Genomic DNA, 18,214 nt, shown 5'->3' with positions numbered 1-18,214 from the left:
ATTCTTTGCCAAATCCAAGGTCAGGATTTTTTTCCCTATGTTTTATCTAAGTTTGTTACAGTTTACTCTTATGTTTAGGTCTTTACCTTTTGGGATAAATTATTGTATGTGGTGTCATGTAAGGATAAAACCTCTTTCTTTTGCATATGGCTATCCAGTTGCCCACCACCAATATGGGCAAAGAATATTCTTGCCCCACACTTGGCACTTTTTTCAAATGTCAGTTGACAATAGATGTATGGGTTGATTTCTCAAATCTCAATCTATTCCATAGATCTGTATGTCTGCCTTCGTGTCCTTACCACACACTCGTGTTTACCATTACCATATTACAAAGTTTGAAATAAGGAAATTTTAGTCCTACCATTTGTTTTTTCTTTTTAAAGATTGCTTTTGCTATTCTGGTTCCCTTGCAATTCCACATAATTGTATGAAAGAGCTTGCCAGTTTGTATAAGGAATAAGCTGGGATCATGACAGGTGTGTGCTGAATCTCAGATCATTTGGGGAGTAGTGCCATTTCAACAATGTTAAGTTGGGATGTTTTCCCATTTATTTATACATTTCTAATTTCTTTGGACCATATTTTGAAGTTTTCTGAGTATTCATTTTGTACTTCTGTTGCTAAATTTATTCCTAATTATTTTAGTCTTGCAATTAACAATCTGATAATGAAATTAAGAAATGTATTGACAATAAAATAAAATAAATGAAGTCATGTTGCTAAATTCTTCTTTAAATTCTTCTTTTAGTGGATTTCTTAGAGTTCTCTAAAAGCAAGATACCTCAGCTGAAAGTAGAGATCGTTTTACATTTTTGTAACCAATCTTTATGCATGTTATTTCCTTTTCTTGCATAACAGTTCTGGCTAAAATCTCCAGTATATTCTAGAATAGAAGTGGCAAGAGCAGACATTCTTCTTTGGTTTCTTCTCTTCAGGGGAAAGCATTCAGTATTTTTTAAAATTAAATATAATATTGGTTGTGGGTTTTCCATAGATACTCATTATGATGTTATGAAATTTCCTTCTATTCCTGGTAATCTGAGTGCTTTAATCATGAAAGGGTACTGGATTTCATCACTTATTTTCCCTGAGCCTATTGAAATGATCTGCCATTTTTGCTTTTTATTCTACTGATATCCTTTATTACATAAATGGATTTTAAGATATTCACCCAAATTTTCAACACAGAGATCTCCAAAATGTTCAAAGATTATTTAATACCAATTCTTTGCTTTTTTAAAAATTAGAATTGGGAGAATACTTTGCACTCATTTTGTGAGGCCAGTAAGACAAATAGCAGCAAAACCAATCCAGCAATATATAAAAGAATTATAAACCATGACTAACTGGGATTTATTCCAGGGATGAAAATTGCTGGCAAGATTCAAAGATTAAAATGGAGCCTGACTCTTTATTACAGATGGTGAGGTCACAGTTAAGTGTCAGCGTTTCTAAACAAGGGTCACGGTTCCATGCTTGACCTTGCAGCCTTATTACAAGCCCTTGACACCTAGAGGACATAAGACCCTCTTGTTCCAGTGTGGCCTGGCCTGGGTCACCCTCCTGGTCTGTACTTGCCCCATTTGAAACTCAATCAGGAGGTCTCAGTGCACAAGGGTGCCCACACGCTCAAAAAGAGCTGGGCGAAAATGACAGTCTCAGCCCCAGGCCAGGAAGACTTTCTGTTTCAATGCAAATGTGCCAGTGGAGTCAGGTCACAGCCCACCAGCCTAAGCTGCTTCCGCTGAGCCATGAAGCCGCTCACTCACTGTCATTCAGGCATGTGGGGTGGGGCCTTTTGGGCTGTCCAATCAGGGGAGCCGCTGGGGGCAGGTGGAGGGGATAACCACAGCGCTGACTTGGGAGTCCCTTCTAGCTCCTGCCAGGCTCTGGATGGACTGTCGCCTAACTTAACAGTTCCTTGGTGGCTCTGCCACAGCCTCTGTCACGCTGTGATCACATTGGCCGTGGGAGTCAGAAGGGTTCAGAGAGAACTAAGAGACCTAGAAATGGTGAATATGCTGTCCCAGGGTGAGGAGCCTGGAGAGGAGGGGCTGGTCAGAACTGGCCGTGGGGGAACCTTGCCTCCCCGTGGTCACCTCCAGAGTCTGCAGACCTGAGTCCACAAGTGGCAGTGCTTGGTCCCCCCTCTCCCAAAGCACAGGGGCTGGGGTGGCAACCAGGTCCCCAGGCGTCCTGTCCATCAATGTGTGCAGTGACATATGCCTCAGAGCCTCTCTGGGCAGCTCTGTGACTCCACTCCTGCTTCTCCCCAGATTGTGTGGTGACCACAGGGAGGGTCAGCAGAGACCATCATGACTCAGTCTCTCGGGTTCATGCGTGGGATGTGCTGTGGTTTGTGGGGTCCTCAGTCCTTCCTTTCTCCCCTGGGGGTACCCGTTTTCTCCTGAGTTTTCCAAATGTTTGGGGAGCATTGTCTCAAATCCATGACCCTGTCCCTCCATCCTGACTCTTCTTAGGGCTGACAATAATCTCTAAATTTTCAGATCCTTCCCCTCATTCCCAAAGCCAGCTTCCCCACCTGATCCACAGCATCATTAACTATTCATCCTTCATGGTGCATTTCAAACAGACTCAATATTTTAACTTTATCATTATCCCCCAGGGCCATGGATGGCTCTTTTTTAAAGATTATATTTGTGGATATTTTACATGAGAAGCAAGCAGGGAATAACCACCTGGAACTACATTGCAGGAAATTCTTGTGCTTCTCTCCCAGGATCTTTCTGGGCACAGACATCCTCTGGGAAGTCCTTTGGGTGGGGGTTCCTGTTGAGAAACATTCCTGGGTGATCTGTTTCATTGGCACTACCCCTCCCTATATTTGTGACCTAGAAAAAAATGTATTCACTTGTTTGTCTGTTTTTCAATAAGGGTAAATATATTTAATCAATAGAGCTTGGAAGACAACATAAAATAGTTCTAAACAGGCAACAAAGATGTGAATTTCAGAAAAAAATATAATATTCCTGTATTACATTCTGTTTGTTAAGAATATGTACTCTACTTGTTCTTTCCCTGTGTATAGTAAGTTTCTGAGGCCTGTTTACTTTTGGATATTTTTGAAATGAAATTCCAGGGCTTGGACATGCAAACCACAAGTGTTCAAGTGTGACTTCTTGCCATAAAAATAATGTAACCACAGGACCAGGAACATAATTTTCCAGCCCAAATTATGCATTTTTGGCTGGGCTATTTTGAGCGGCTGATGATTTAAAAGCAGCAGACACAGGCAAAGCTCTGAAAACCTAGAAGAAGTTACCCTTTTGTAAGGGAAATTTACATTCTAAGAGAAAGGTCCCTTTGTAAGGGTGCCTCCCTCTGTGTGCCAGGAAGGGCAGGATGACTCTAGATCTCTAGAAACTCTTATCAGTGGAGAAGGCAGTGAGTTAAATCTGCAGGACAACTTGACCCTTGTTCACTGTGCTTTTCCTGGTAACCTCCCATCACTAACCCCATCTTAACAACAGGATATTAAAGCTATTTTTCAGGGGAGGTGAACCAGCCAGGAGCCTGTGCCGAAGAGAAAGTTTTGATCTGCCAATCAAACCGCCTCCTGCCAGGGCTTCTGCATACCGACGGCACCCTCTGCTTCTTTAAAACTCACCCCAAACTTTGGATGAGGGAGACATTGTTGAGAGCCTGTCCTTCTGACTCCTTGCCAACTGATTGCACAATCAGCTGTTTCTTCTTTCAAAGACTGGTGTGCCACGGTGTTGGTTTCTGTGCACATCAGGTGGTGAGCCCTTCCCTATTTTCCACTGAAAGCCTGAGTTTAAGTGATTATACTGGATTATTCAAACACTGGGTTTTTGTGATTTAAAATAACAGTGATGTTCCAGAGCATCTCCAGTGGGGAGCAGAGGCCTGCAGTCAGAGACCCAAGCTAAGGCCCCTTGAACCTGCAAAGGGAAGGCCTTGCAGGCCCAGTTGGTTGTTCCTGGAGAGCCTCCCTCTGCAGCTGTCCTGCCTGTTCACACCTCAGGCAGGAACTAGTCTAATGAGATAGGGTCATCCACAGGCCCCTGGCCTAACAAGATAAGGCCCCTAACAAATTTGCAAGCTAGAAGAATCAGATAGAGACCACCAAATCCACATTCCTCAGCCTCTGGACTTTCCTGGACTTATGCATATGCCCTAGCACCTGAGAGTTGGCTGCAGGTGACATTTGCCCCATTGCAATAGTCAAAATCACACCCAGGGGTGGAGAGCTAGCATATTTGGAATTCCTAGTTTATTGCAGGGCTTCAATTATAAATCTCTAATGTGTTATACTATTCCTTCCTGAAAATATTCCCAGTGTGAAATATAGTGGAAGGACAAATTATCATGCTCCTTGTCTTTTTTGTTAGAAAAGGATCTGTAAATTTTTTATTGTCTGCAGTTTTATATCCATTAGTGTTTAAAGGATTAAATCTTGGTTTGCTTTCCTATGTATAAATGTTAAAATTTAATTTTAAAAAGCATAAGTTAATAAAAAATAATGATCAAGCATAGGAAAATACGGTATATATAAATTTCTCTGCTTATTTTAAGTAAACAAAACATGGTAAGGTTAAAAAGATTCCTGAGAGGAAACTCCCTTAAGTAGACTCCCCGCCTGCACATCCTGCCCTGCTCCTCTGCCTGACTCCAGCCTCCCTACATGACCAGTTTTGGTCGCTGCTTCATCCTCCTGTTAGTGTTTCTTTATGTAAAAACAAGCCAGTGTGAATGCCTCTTTTCTTCCCTGTTTGTTCTTGTAATGAGTGTCCAGGGTCCACATATTTGATATTTGACTTCTGAACACTTAAGCCTCACCCTCCCTTTCCCCTGGGCCTTCTTACCTGGACAGGCTGATGAGAAAGCCTGGAGGCTCCTGCACTGTGGGCTGCTGCTTGCTGGGCAGCTCCTCCCGGGCGCTGTGCTGCCCTGTGCTGCCCTGTTGACCCCACCAAGCCTGGGTTCTATGTATAGAGGACTCTGAGTTGGCAGTTTTGGTAACTCCTTGTCCTTTGGGAGCAGGAGTATGAGAATGGACGCTCATTACAGTGGTCTGTGGTAAGTGTCTTGGCTGGAATCTGTGTGTAGAGTGAAGATGTGACTAAGGCTGGGTTTACCCAGACATTAGAGGGGATAGTGGCAGGCAGGGGGAGTGTGGTGGGGGTGGGGGTGGGGAGTGGGGGTGAAAGCGTGATTATACCCTGCGAGTGAGGTGAGCCCATCAGACGGTCACTCAAAGAGCAGTTGTTGCAGAGAGAAAGAGAAGAGACAGGGAAAGGCAGCCAGTAGACGGCAAGATCACAGAGGGCTCACCAGGATCCCTAAGTCACTCTGCTGCTGCCACACCTGCATCTATTGCTACAAAGATCTTGGCCCTCTGGGTTATAGTGGACCACACCCACAGTTTGAGTTTGGCACAGCAAAGGGATTAGTTCAAACCCAACTTAAGCCTGGGTTCCTTACACTCTGTAAAGCAACCAGTTGCCATGGAGGAGGCCTCTGACCCTGATGGCAGTGGTGTGAGGCGCTCTGGAGGAGGGTCTTAAGTTGTCCATAGGCTTCTGCAAGACACTGCCCCACGTCTCACACTGTATGCCATCAGAGCTGTTATTCTCACCACCTACCGGGCTCTTGAAAATGGCAGCTCTCATAAGTGCTGAGCCTGTGATCCTCTTCTAAGGTGTATATTGTTCCTTTGGCCCTGGAAACAGACCCCCGCCAGCTCAGCATGGCTACCGACACTTATTTGTAATGACAGAACAAATCTTGGCCCTCTAGTTTATGCCACCTGCAGGAGGGATGACCTTTTTACTTCAGTTCCTTGAAACATGCTAGGGTGATGGAGGAGGTCTCCCCTCTCCCAGACACGTTGGTTCCGTGGGTAGTTCCTTGGGATTAACTGAATGCACAGCACTGGGGAGTGCATAGTCTTTAAGAACAACAATACACATTCATACATGATGGAGCTCAGTGGAGAGTTGCTGCTCTTCATCCCTTAATTGGGATGTCCCTGATGAAAAAACAAACCTGCAAGTCACCACAGCTAACCTAATATCAATCAGTCATTTTATTACTGGCCCATAACTGGCCCCATCTGCATATGTTCAGACTCTTGGATTATTGTCCAAAAGTTGTCCCTTTGTGGTGAAAGGACTCTAGGAATCTCTTGACTCAGAGATACCCAAAAGATAAACCGAGGTAACACTTGTCTGTACATTACTAAGTCCACAATACGAGCGCTCACCAGGACACTCCTTATCCACGTTGGAGTTCCAGACACGACTGATGGTCCAAGGCACTTCTCAGAGTATACAGTGCCTCACTTTCCAACAAGGCCTTCAGTGGAAATTTTGCCTTTTTTACAGGTCTCAGCTCATAGAGCACCACACTGGCTTATTGAAATTCAGACGGTCTCCAACTTATGGTGGTTCTACTTATGACTTTTTCCACTTAACAATGGTGTAAAAATGATACAAATTCAGTAGAAATTGTGCTTTGAATTTTGAATTTCAGTCCTTCCCCAGGCTAGTCACAAGCAGGACAGTACTGTCTCATGATGCTGGGCAGCAGCAGTGAGCCACAGCTTCCAGGCCGCCACGTGATCCCCTTACAGTCACTCTATTTTTCACTTTCAGTACAGTATTCAACAAATTACATGAGATATTTAACTCTTTATTATAAAATGGGCTTTATATTAGATGAGTTTGCCCAACTGTAGGCTAATGCAAGTGTCTAAGGTAGATGAGGCTAAGCTATGGTTTTTGCCATGTTAGGTGTATTAAGTGCATTTTCAACTTATGATATTTTCAATTTACCACGGGTTTCTCCAGACAAAAGCCCATCATAAGTCAAGAAAGATCTGCGAGTTCAAATCAGCTAAATGAAAGATGGCCTGTTTCAGTCTTTCAGTCATCAGTCAGTCATCAGGGGTGAATTGTAATGAGTTTGTCTTCATCTTTTTAATAGACCACTTAGTTTACAGCAGTTTAAGGTTAACAGAAAAATTGACCAGAAAATACAAGGAGTTCCCACATAATCCCTCTGCATCCACACAGTTCGCATTATTTTTGACATCCCGTGTGATGGTGGTACATTTGTTACAATAGATGAGCCAATATTGATGGAATAAAGTGCACAGTGCACATTAGCATTGACTCTTTGTTTTACACAATATATGTGCTTTGGCAAAGATGTAATGACATGGATCCACTATGTCTGTGTCATATAGTGTAATGTCACTTCCCTGAATTTTCTATGCATTCCATCTATTGATTCATCCCTCTCTCCAGTCCCCAAATCTGTCAAAACCAAAGCTCTTCTTACTGGCTTCTACTTTTGTCTTTTCCAGAATGTCATATACTTGTGATCACACAGTGTGTAGCCTTGTGAGATTGGCTTCTTTCACTTAGCCATATAAGCTTTAGTTTCCTCCATGTGTTTGCATGGCTTGATTCCTCATTCCTTTTTATCACTGAATAGTATTTCATTATATGGATATGCCACTGATTGTCTTTTTTTTTTTTTTTTTTTTGCTGAGGAAGATTAGCCCTGAGCTAACATCTATGCCAATCTTCTTCAATTTTGTGTGGGGGACACTGCCACAGCATGGCTGATGAGTGGTGTAGGTTTGTGCCCAGGAACTGAACCCACAAACGTATGCTGCTGAAGCGGAGCATGCCAAATCCCACCACTATGCCATAGGGCTGGCCCCCCTATTTGCATCTTGAAGGACAGCTTGTTTAACTCTACCTCTTGCCAATTATGAATAAAGTGCCAACAAGTGTTCATGTACAGGTTTTCTTTGAACATAAGGTTTTAACTCAATTGGAAAAATACCGAGGAATGTGATTGCTGGATCTTAGTGTACATAGTAAGACTATATTTTGTTTTGAAAAGTCAGTCCTTCTCTTCCATTGCAGTGCTATCAAATTCCATTTCCACCAGCACTGAATGAGAACTACCTGCAGCTTCACATCTTCACCAACATTTGGTGTTCTGTGTGTTTTGAGATTTACCCATTTAATAAGTGTTTAATGATACCTCATTATTGTTTTATTTGCAAATTTCCAATGACATTTGATATGGAGCATGTTTTCATATTGCCTCATTCCCAGTTATCTATCTTCTTTGGTGAACTGTTTGTTCAGATCTTTTGCCCGTTTTTAATTGGGTTTTCTTCTTACTGTTGAGTCTTAAGAGTTTTTTGGATATTTTGGATACCGGTCATTTATCAGACACATGTTTTGCAAAAGTTTTCTCTTACTCTGTGACTTGTCGTTTCATGCTCTTAACACTCTTTCTCAGAGCAGTTTTTCATTTGAATGTAGTGGAAATTATCATTTCTTTCTTTGCTGGATCTTGCTCTGCGGTTGTATCTAAAAATTCATCACAAAACCGAGGTCATCTAGAGTTTGTCTTATTTTATCTTGTAGGAATCTATTCCTTTTGCATTTCACATTAGATCTATGACGTGTTTTCAGTTCATTTTTGTGAAATATGTAAGGCCTGTGTCTACATTCATTTTGCGTGTGTGTGTGTTTGTATGTGGATATCCATTATTTACAACACTGTTTGTTTAAAAGACTTTTTTTTCATTTGAGTTACCTTTCTTCCTTTGTCAAAGATCAGCTGAGTCTATTTGGGTGGGTCTAGAGGAAAGTAATTGACTTCTATACCCTTCAACCTTGCTATACTTTCTTATTAATTCCAGGAGTTATTTCTGTTGTGAATCCTTTCAGATGTTTCACAGAGGCAAACATCATATGGAACAAACCTTATGAATTTAGCCACAGGATTTGTGAAGATGTTCTTTCTTGAGAAGTGGAAGTTCCCCTCTATTACTAGTTTATTATCATAAATGAATGTTGGATTTATCAGATCCTTTTCTGTTTTTATTTTCCCTCCTTTCATTTCTGATATTAGTAATTTTTGTATTTCCTTTTTTCTTAGTTATCTGACCTAGATGTTTATCAATTTTAATAGTCTTTTCAAAGAATCAGCTTTTTAAAAAAATTTCTCCATTAATTTATCAAAATTACATTAATTTCTTTTCTAACTTTTTAAATTTCATTTATTGTGCATACTTTGGGTTTAATTTGCTCTTCTTTTTTTTCCCTAAGGAAGATGCTTACTTTGTTGATTATAGATCTTTCTTTTTTCCAGTGTATTTGTTCAACGGCATAAATTTTCCTGTAAGTACCGCTTTTGCTGAATCCTTCATTCTTTGAGCGATTTTGCTTTCACTGAGTTCAAAATAACTTTTAATTTCCTTTGAGACTTATTCTTTGATGCCATGTATTACTTGGAAGTCTATTTTTGAATCTCCACATATTTGGGCCTTTTCCAACTATCTTGCTATTACTGATTTCTAGATTAATACCTGTGTGGTCTAGTAGCATATTTGGTATGATTTCTGTTCTTTTGAATTTCTTAAGGAGTGTTTTATGTCCCAGAGTATGTATTGTCTTGCTGAATGTTCCTTGTGAACTTGAGAAGAACGTGTATTCTGCTGTTGTTGCCTGCAGCATTCCATAGATTACAGTGAAATCCAGTGGTTGTACGGTGCTGTTCAGTTCAACTCTGTCCTTCCTGATTTTTTGCCTACCAAGATTTATAGTTCACAATAAGGGGATGTTGAAGTCTACAACTATAGTAATGGATTCACTTATTTCTCCTTGCATTCTATCAGCTCTTGCCATATGGATTTTATGCATGTTATGCATGTACAAATGAAGGATGGCTATGCCTTTTTGGAGAATGGGCCCCTTTATCATTATGTAATGGCCGTCTTTATCTCTGGGTTTTCCTTGGTTTGAAATCTGCATGGTCAATAATTCATATAGCTATGGCAGCTTTCTTTGATTAGTGTTGGCATGGTATGTTTTTCTCATCCCTTCACCTTTTATCTATCTGTGGCTTTATATTTAAAGTGGCTTTCTTATACATATATAATTAAATGTGATTTTAAAAATCTGATATTACTGTATCTCTCAGTTATATTGAGACCATGGATGATTAAAGTAGTTATTGATACAGTCGGATTAATATTTACCAAACTTTTTTACTGTTTTCCATTTTTACCGTCGTTGTTTGTTTCTTTTTGTCTTCCACATTTTTCTACCTTCTGTGGGTTTAACTGAGCATTTTATCTGACTTTTTCCTCCTCTCTTAGCAAATCAATTACACATTTTTTATAACCCTCTTTTAGTGGTTGCCCTTGAGTTTTCAGTACACATTTAGAACTAAGCCACTGTCAAGTAACACTATACCACTTCACTCTTGTGCAGGTGTTCCTTAACACACTATTTCCAATTTCCCCCTCCCTGTCCCTTGTCACATTGTTGTCATTTATTTCACTTGTCCAGAGGCTTCTCATTACAAATACATTGTTGCTAATATTATTTTAAACAAATTGTAATCTGTTATATTAATTATGATAAGGAGAAAAGATATTTGCACTTATTCCATTTCTAATATTCCCCTTCATTACTTACATTCTTTCTGAATTTTACCATGTTTTATTCAAAGTGGGTGTATTAATGACATATTCCTTCAAAGTTTGTCTCAGAAAGTCCTTATTTCTCCTTTATTTTTTGAAGGATAATTATGCTTAACACAGAAGTCTAGGAGAGCATTTTTTTAAATTTCAAAACATTAAATATTTCCCTCCACTCTGTTTTTCATTGCATCGTTTCTGAAAAGAAGTCCAGTTTAACTCAAATCTTTGTTTTTCTATGCCTAAGGTGTGTTTTCCCCTCTGGTTTCTTTCAATATGTTCTCTTTGTTTTGATTTTTGTCTGTTGTGGATATGATATACTTGGGGTGCATTTTTGGTGTCTTTATACTTAGTGTTCTCTGAGCTTTCTGGATCTAGACTTTGCCATCTATGATTAATTTTAGGAAATTGGTGGTTATTACTTATTCTTTCTGTTTCTTTCTGTCTCTGTTTTCCTTTAGGTATTTCCATAATGTGTATTTTAAACTTCTGTTTAAAAAGGTTGTCCTAACGGGTTCGTGGATATTGGTTTCTGTCTCTTGTTCTTTTTTGTCTTTGCATTAGACCTCAGGGAAATAGATTTTTTTGAGTACAGGCCTTGTTGAGAACAGAGTATTTGGTGTTGTTTTTATCTTCTACTTATGAGTGAGATCAACGACAAACAAACGCATAGCAATGGAGATTGGACTGGTGGAAGTGGGGGAGGGCAAAAGGGGTGATTAGGCACACATGTGAGGGGATGGACTATAATTAGTTTTTGGGTGGTGAACATGACCTAATGTACACAGAATTCGAAATATATTACGATGTACATCTGAAAGCTATATAATGGTATATTCCAATGTTACTGCAATTAAAAAATAATAAATAAATAAGTTAATTAATTAATTAGTTAATAAAAAGAACAGAATATTTGGGGCATATTTCAAAATATGCCTTCTTTCTTTTCTTTGTCCCAAATTTGTAGACTCTCGCTTGCGCTATGACTTCAGTGCTGTCATGGATCTAAGAAGAGTTGTTCATTTCACATTTGTTCATTTTCCTCTTGTGAGGTAGAGAATGACAGCTTCTAAATTCCCTAAATGCCAGACCGGAAGTTGTCAGCATCATCTAGAGTGGCTGTTTGGGAAACACTTTGTCTTAAAATTGGAGAAGGGAGACTCTATGTCCTACTAGAGGGAAGCACTGTGGAATCCTTTATATGTTTTACAGTCATGGGCAAATTCAACTTCACACTATTTTGAACTTCAATGAACTCCCTTGCAACCTGAAGCTCTTAACCTGTCCCTCAAGGGCAACAAGGCCCAGGATACTCCGTTTGGGATTGACCAAAAAGGGCTCTTCTGGCACACTATTATCTCACTATCTGTTCTAAAATTGGCTGGAAGCAGCCCTGAGGCACAGGAGTGAGGGATTTTGTGGTGTAAGTTGTCATGCCTTCTTCCTCATGTCTGAACTCTAAGTTCCAAGTAACTTTTGAGCTCCATCAAATTGGATGGAGAAAGGGAGAAGTGAGTCTGATAAATATTACACACATTAAAAGCAGTGCTTCCCCCACAAGAATATTTACATTCAACCAGCTGCATCTCATTACTCATAATGGCCTGGAGTACTTTAGGACAATGTGACCAACTGGCTTTGTTAAAAGTTTGATTTTTACAGGCCTCCTGGACTCTCATGCTTGGTGATGGGATGAGACAAAATAGCTTCCAGTTCTTCACTATGATTTTACTCATTGAAAGCTCATGCAGATTTCACCCTCTGCTTCCTGGAGTGCTCTAACTGGTGGGTAATAAGATGAAGGAATTTTTCTCATAAGGAATCAACAGTCTTAAAATGATATTTGTGTCATTTGTATAGCATTTCTGTCATTTCCCAACATGCTCTGTAGCCTGCCATTAGAGAGAAATAAGATGTAACGTGATCACAGTAAAAGTGTGTAAGTAATTTCTATGCGTTTATGATGCTGTTAAATTGATGAGGAAGTTTGTACAGAGTACGTTTCTGATGATCAAGTCATAGAATAAATGTTTGGAGATTATACATAAATACATAAACAAATGTTTGGAATCGTACATAACCTTCCTACAGTGGGCATATGGGTGTCTTGTGCTGTCAGTCTCATGCACCTTACTGTACACATATTTGGGATGTTTTAGGACTCGGTGGTCATTGAGTTTGTGTCTGTGACCTTCACCCTGGAGGAGTGGGCTTTACTGGATCCTTCACAGAAGAAACTCTACAGAGATGTGATGCAGGAAACCTTCAGGAATCTGGCCTCAATTGGTAAGGATGAGGACATTCCTTCATTTAGTCAATGAGAGAACAAGTGTTTCTTGCCCATCAATGTTGCTCCAATATTTGGAATGTGGAAAGGGGGATGTTGGTAAATAAACTAGGCATGGTCACAGCTCATCATGGACCTAGAATCAATTTTTTTATAATTTCTAATACTTTGGAATCATTTTTCTTGATCTGCATTTTAGGAAAGATCATGACACCAAAGATCTGTACAGAAACCAGGGGAGAAAACTAAGGTGGGTCACACTCGCTATGGAAAACAGTGTCTCAGGTGAGAATCTTAGTATGTTATAAAGTTTTTTAAAGAAGCAAACAAAACAAATAATCCCTACTTGAAGTTTATTTATTCCTAGAAATTTTTCACTAAAAATCCTTTCTGAATTGTGACATAGTTGTTTAGCGTTTGCAAAAGAGTTTGCTTGGAAACAGTATTAATAACCCTATACGACTATATGAATTTCACTGTTTAAATAATAGCAAGGTGAAGTCCTCCTGCAGTGCATTCAGTATATTGAATTTCAAACAACTCAGAGAGGCAGAAAAACCTACACTATTTCTATAAATCATAATAAATATAAAATCATTAATAATGTGATTTTTGTTTTTCACAGAAGCCATAAGGTAGAGACTCTGTGAAAGTGAAGAGGGTAGTGATTGTGGAGAAAACTTCAGCCTTACTCTAAATCTCGTTTTGAACAAGAAAACTCCTAGAGTGAAACCACATGAATGCAGTGCGTGTGGAAAAGTCTTCACGCATCATTCATCCCTTAATAGGCAATAAGGTGTCACAATGAACACAAACCATCTGAGTAAAAAAATATGGAGAGAAACCATAGAAATGTAAGATATGTGGGAAAGCCTCTGTTTATCTCTACATTTTAGAAAAACATGAAAGAAATCACAATGGAGAGAAAACCTATAAGTGTCAGGAATGTGGGAAAGCCTTTACGTGGCTCAAAACCCTACGAAGACACATGAGAATGCACACTGGAGATGCTCCTTATAAATGTAAAGAATGTGAGAAACACTTCAATTGTTCTAGTTCACTTCAAGTACATGAAAGAACCCACACTGGAGAGAAACCGTATGAATGTGCAAAATGCAGTAAAGCGTTCAGTTGTCCCAGTTCTCTTCAAAGACGTGAAAAAACTCATACTGGGAAGAAACCCTATGAATGTAAGGAATATGGGAGAGCCTGCAGATATTATACCTCCTTACAGATGCACGAAAGGACTCACACAGGAGAGAAACCCTATGAATGTAAGCAACGCAGGAAAGCCTTCATTTGTCACACAAACTTTCAAAGACACTTGAGAACGCACACTGGAGAGAAACCATATAAATGTGCGGAATGCGGGAAGGCCTTCTGTGATCCCGGTACTTTCCAAAGGCATGAAAGGACACACTAGAGAACACTTCAGCATGGGAAGGTCTTCAATTGGCCCTTCCTAAAATGTGACAACTCCCACCAAAAAGAAATAAATGTAAATAACATGAGACAGCTTGAGATAGCTTGATGGGAATTAATGCATGCATAATGTTCCAGAAAACTTTTCATTGTGAAAGAGTTGTTATCAAAGTTGTAAATATATAGTGTTTAAGCCTCTTTCTTAAGGTACACGACTGGACTGTGGATTTCTACTAATTACTTCTAGAAATGAATATTGAAGTGAGATAATTCTACAAGTAGTACATAAGATTAATAGATGGTGATTTTTCCTTAAATCTGTTAATAATATTTTTTCTTCTTGAAGCCTCTTGGATCCAAGCATGAATTGACATGTATTTCTCATATGCAATTAGGTTTATTTTTTGTAGTGTTTTATTTTTTTTTTTGTTAAGGGGCCATTGAAAAATGACAGTTTTATTTGTTGGGATTTTCCTCATGGCCTTGTGTGGCAGTTCCAGGATATCCCTACTCAATTATATATATTGTGCTTCTTTTTTTAATTGAAAAAGCTCCTTTTTTTGCAGTGGAGGATATAGAAAACTTTTATCATTTTTCATGCTTTTAAACAGTTGGAATAAATTTTTATTTATGACAAGATTATCAAAGAATATAGTTTCATGTGAATTATTCACATTTAGGCCTTTGCTCATTGTCCTTCTGACTGGTTTTGGTGAACAGACTGATTAATAAGAGAGACCTGTGACAGGAAAAAAAAGCTAGAGTTGGAGATATCCTTCCTGTGAGTAATGTTAGGAACCACATTTTCCAGAATCCATCAGTTTTATACTTCCCAGTTAGAATTAACCAGTAGCCTCACTTGCATGAGATTTGGAAGGCAGAAGAGAAGAAGACATTAGTGACATTTTGGAGCCATCAAGGGAGAGAGGCAGATACATAGGAGCTTCCAGGACACCATCTTCCAGCCAATTTCCTGGATTCTTTGCCCTTCCAGTCAAGAGTATCCTCAAAACCACCACCAACTGTTTGATTTCCAGTTTATTTGAGATGTAGGTTTCCGCTGATGTCTTCACAAGTTCCACCTCAACAATCCATCAGAGTTTGGGTTTTTCTGTAAGGCCTCTTGCGTCCACCAGGAAACTAATTCACACTTGCGTGACTGGGAGTATCCTCTGGTTCCCATCTTTTCTAGATTATATCCATGTAAGGTCTGGGGTATATAGGAAACAACTTCCGCTGTTACTGCTGTTAGCCAGGATGTTTTCCTGATTCACCGTGACATCCACAGTGGCGTATTCAAAAAGAAGGACATGGGAGTTTGTTTCTCTGCTGCATTCTGCAGCGGCTGCCTTGACCTGGTTCTTCCGTGTGAGAATTACCTTCCCCCTGTCAGGAAGACTAACTGTTACTTATAGATGAACATGATTCCTCAAAATATTTTTAATTATGTTTGATTGTATGTGTTTAAAAGTACATGCATTTTTTTGTGAAATTTCTGTGGTTGTTTCATAGAAATAGTTTATCAAGCGTCTTATAAGCCCTCATATGCTAACAAATATTATTGTTTTTTATTTTCTCAGAGGATATATTAAAATATTCCATTATAATTATGGATTTTCAGATAAAATTTGCAGTTTTCTTTATTTAATCATTTTACATTATGAGTCAGGCTCATCATATGCATAAAATTCAGTTATTTTTTTCCTTAGGCAAATTTTATTTTTTATCCATTTACAGTTATAATTTTTCTCATGAAACAATTCTCATTCATTCTCAATATCAAAAACTTAAATCATGGTTTTCTCAGTCCTTTGCCAGTGGCCCACAGGATCACCCCTGTAGCCAATGAGAGAGGTGTAATGCATTCTAATAAGAATGACCACAAACCTTAGAGGACTGAGGTATATCAGTAACAGGGGGTTCAGAAGTAATTCTTTTAGGATATTAACTTGTGTTAGATGATTTGATTGCTATTCAAGGAAGCAAGACATTTTTCTGTATTGAATGCTGTGTGGAGGTAAACTTTATTCTGTCACTGGTAATCATAATCATTTTTTTTCCAGAAGGCAGTAACAATTTAATGGAGTTAAGCTTAATTTCTAAGAAGCTACAGTCAGTCATTTTAGTAAGAAGAGGGGAATATTGGTCATTTTTTGACTTGGAATTTTATCTTTTTCCGTTTTTAGAGATAGAGTTACAAAGGTCCCTGATAAATGTCTTGGTCCATTATGGTTACCATTTGCCTTAGAGGAATGAGGTGCGTGACATTTTTCTCATCAACAGGATAAGACAGCCTTGCAGTGAAGGCATCCAGCTCCCAGTCCTCTAGAACAGCTTTTTCCTTTCCTCCTTATCAAATCACTGATATATTTCCTAAGGTGTTTTAGACACTCTTTACTCTAAAGTACCTGTGTTAAAAATATAAATTCACTTCTTAGTATGTAATATTTTTAATATCTTCTTTATGACTCAACTGAGGCCTGTGAGTTTAGGTAAATTGTGAGACAATGCAAACCTAGCAAGAGAGAGAGACAGGACCACTGTGCCAATCAAGCCTTTCTTTCTCAGAGACTGTGCTCTTGATGCTAATGTTTCAACATCCCTCACCTGCCATGCGCTATAGAGTCAGTGTACCCAATTTAGCACAAGGAAGGCACAGTAGGATGTGGATATAGTGGCATGAAACAAACCAGTTCTTACAATCATGGTGCTTATATGTTTGCAGGAAAAGAGGTGATTAACAAATGGTAAAGCTTTGGTTTGTAAGATGGAAATAAGGTCTTAGAAGAAAAGTAAAATACAATATGAGCTAATAGGGAGGCTGAGGTGTATATACATATCTTTTCGATGAGGGTAGGGGTGAGTAAGGATGTCATTATTATTGTTAGCTGGGACTTGAGACTTACTATTGATTTAGGCCACAGATATTTGTGGGGTCTTTTTGTGTTTAATATGATAGGAGAGGATTTTCATTTACATTTAAATATTTTAATTGTTATAGTCTGGCATTTTCCTTTTGCTGCTTTACAGAATATGCACCTTATTCCATTGAACCGGGTTTCTTCTATTCAGAAAATCAGGTACATTCATCTGCACTGTTGCAGCTCATCCTGAGTGTATTCTGTGAGTACAGTAATATCTATCCACTAATATCTAGTCCACTGTGATCTCCCAGTGGAAACCCCCAAAACAGCTATGAAAGTTCAAAGACAATCATCTAAGAACAATTGAGGTGAGCTGCAGAGAGAGAGGGTATCATTTGGAGTAATACCGTAATTGAGTATAAAAAGCAAAATGGGAAATTTTCAACATCTTTTCATCATAAGAGTGGCTGGATGTCTTTTGTTTCAGTGATGGACAAAACCCCATAGTCCATATTGCTGTTCACATTTCTCTTCCATATGCTTAGATGTCCAGCACATGTGGAAGAGTGGGAAACAACATTAACAACTGTGGAGTTTAAAGGAGCAAGGAGTTCAATCTTTTCCACTTTTCTTGGTGTTAACTTATGTACTGGAGGGGTTTTGTTTGCATGGGCACCAAAGAGTGTTCTTTTGGGATAATATATTTTCCATGTCTTCATGGCAATATTACTACACATTCATGAAAACTCATGAGTACATTAAAAATATTTTCTATATATTTATATATGTTATATATTCCATGTGTGTAATAATTAGAAACCACATAACATAATTGCTTGCTTTCAGATGCTAGGAGAATGTTAAGTTCTCCTGAACATTGATTTTTATGTGTTCAACTCTTCTTTCCACCACTGGGGGATCCTTCATAGGAAGAATTGGAGGACTGGGGAAGAAGGACTCAGTCCTCTACAGTCCTTTCTTACAACCCTGTCTTAATTTAAAAATCATGCTCTAGAGCTGCACCTGCCCTCATCTCAAACACATACTATGACCTTAGTGAGAAGCTCCCAGAATATGTCTTTGAGTTTAAATCAGGTTCCTTGGAAGTACTGTGGCTCTAAAACTTGAAAGTGTATCCCA

The 18,214-nt window shown here is 39.0% G+C and overlaps 1 long non-coding RNA gene across 3 annotated transcripts in view; it reads left to right on the top strand.

Annotated features, from left to right (window-relative positions):
* LOC106826957 (uncharacterized) overlaps nucleotides 1–18,214 on the top strand; it is a 61,790-nt gene that overhangs the window by 22,717 nt on the left and 20,859 nt on the right. The window contains exons 2-5 of one of the 3 annotated variants that reach the window (XR_006516074.2): nucleotides 12,164–12,286; nucleotides 12,661–12,787; nucleotides 12,988–13,073; nucleotides 13,414–15,828. This is a non-coding gene — a long non-coding RNA (uncharacterized lncRNA). Of the gene's footprint in view, nucleotides 1–12,163; nucleotides 12,287–12,660; nucleotides 12,788–12,987; nucleotides 13,074–13,413; nucleotides 15,829–18,214 lie in introns of those variants that run through there. The other 2 variants (XR_011496197.1, XR_011496196.1) reach the window with 2 other exon arrangements.

This window comes from Equus asinus, chromosome 20, assembly GCF_041296235.1.
Source record: "Equus asinus isolate D_3611 breed Donkey chromosome 20, EquAss-T2T_v2, whole genome shotgun sequence".
Lineage (NCBI taxonomy): Eukaryota > Metazoa > Chordata > Mammalia > Perissodactyla > Equidae > Equus > Equus asinus.
Note: the sequence above shows the minus strand (reverse complement) of the source record. Positions and strands in the feature narration are given on the sequence as shown.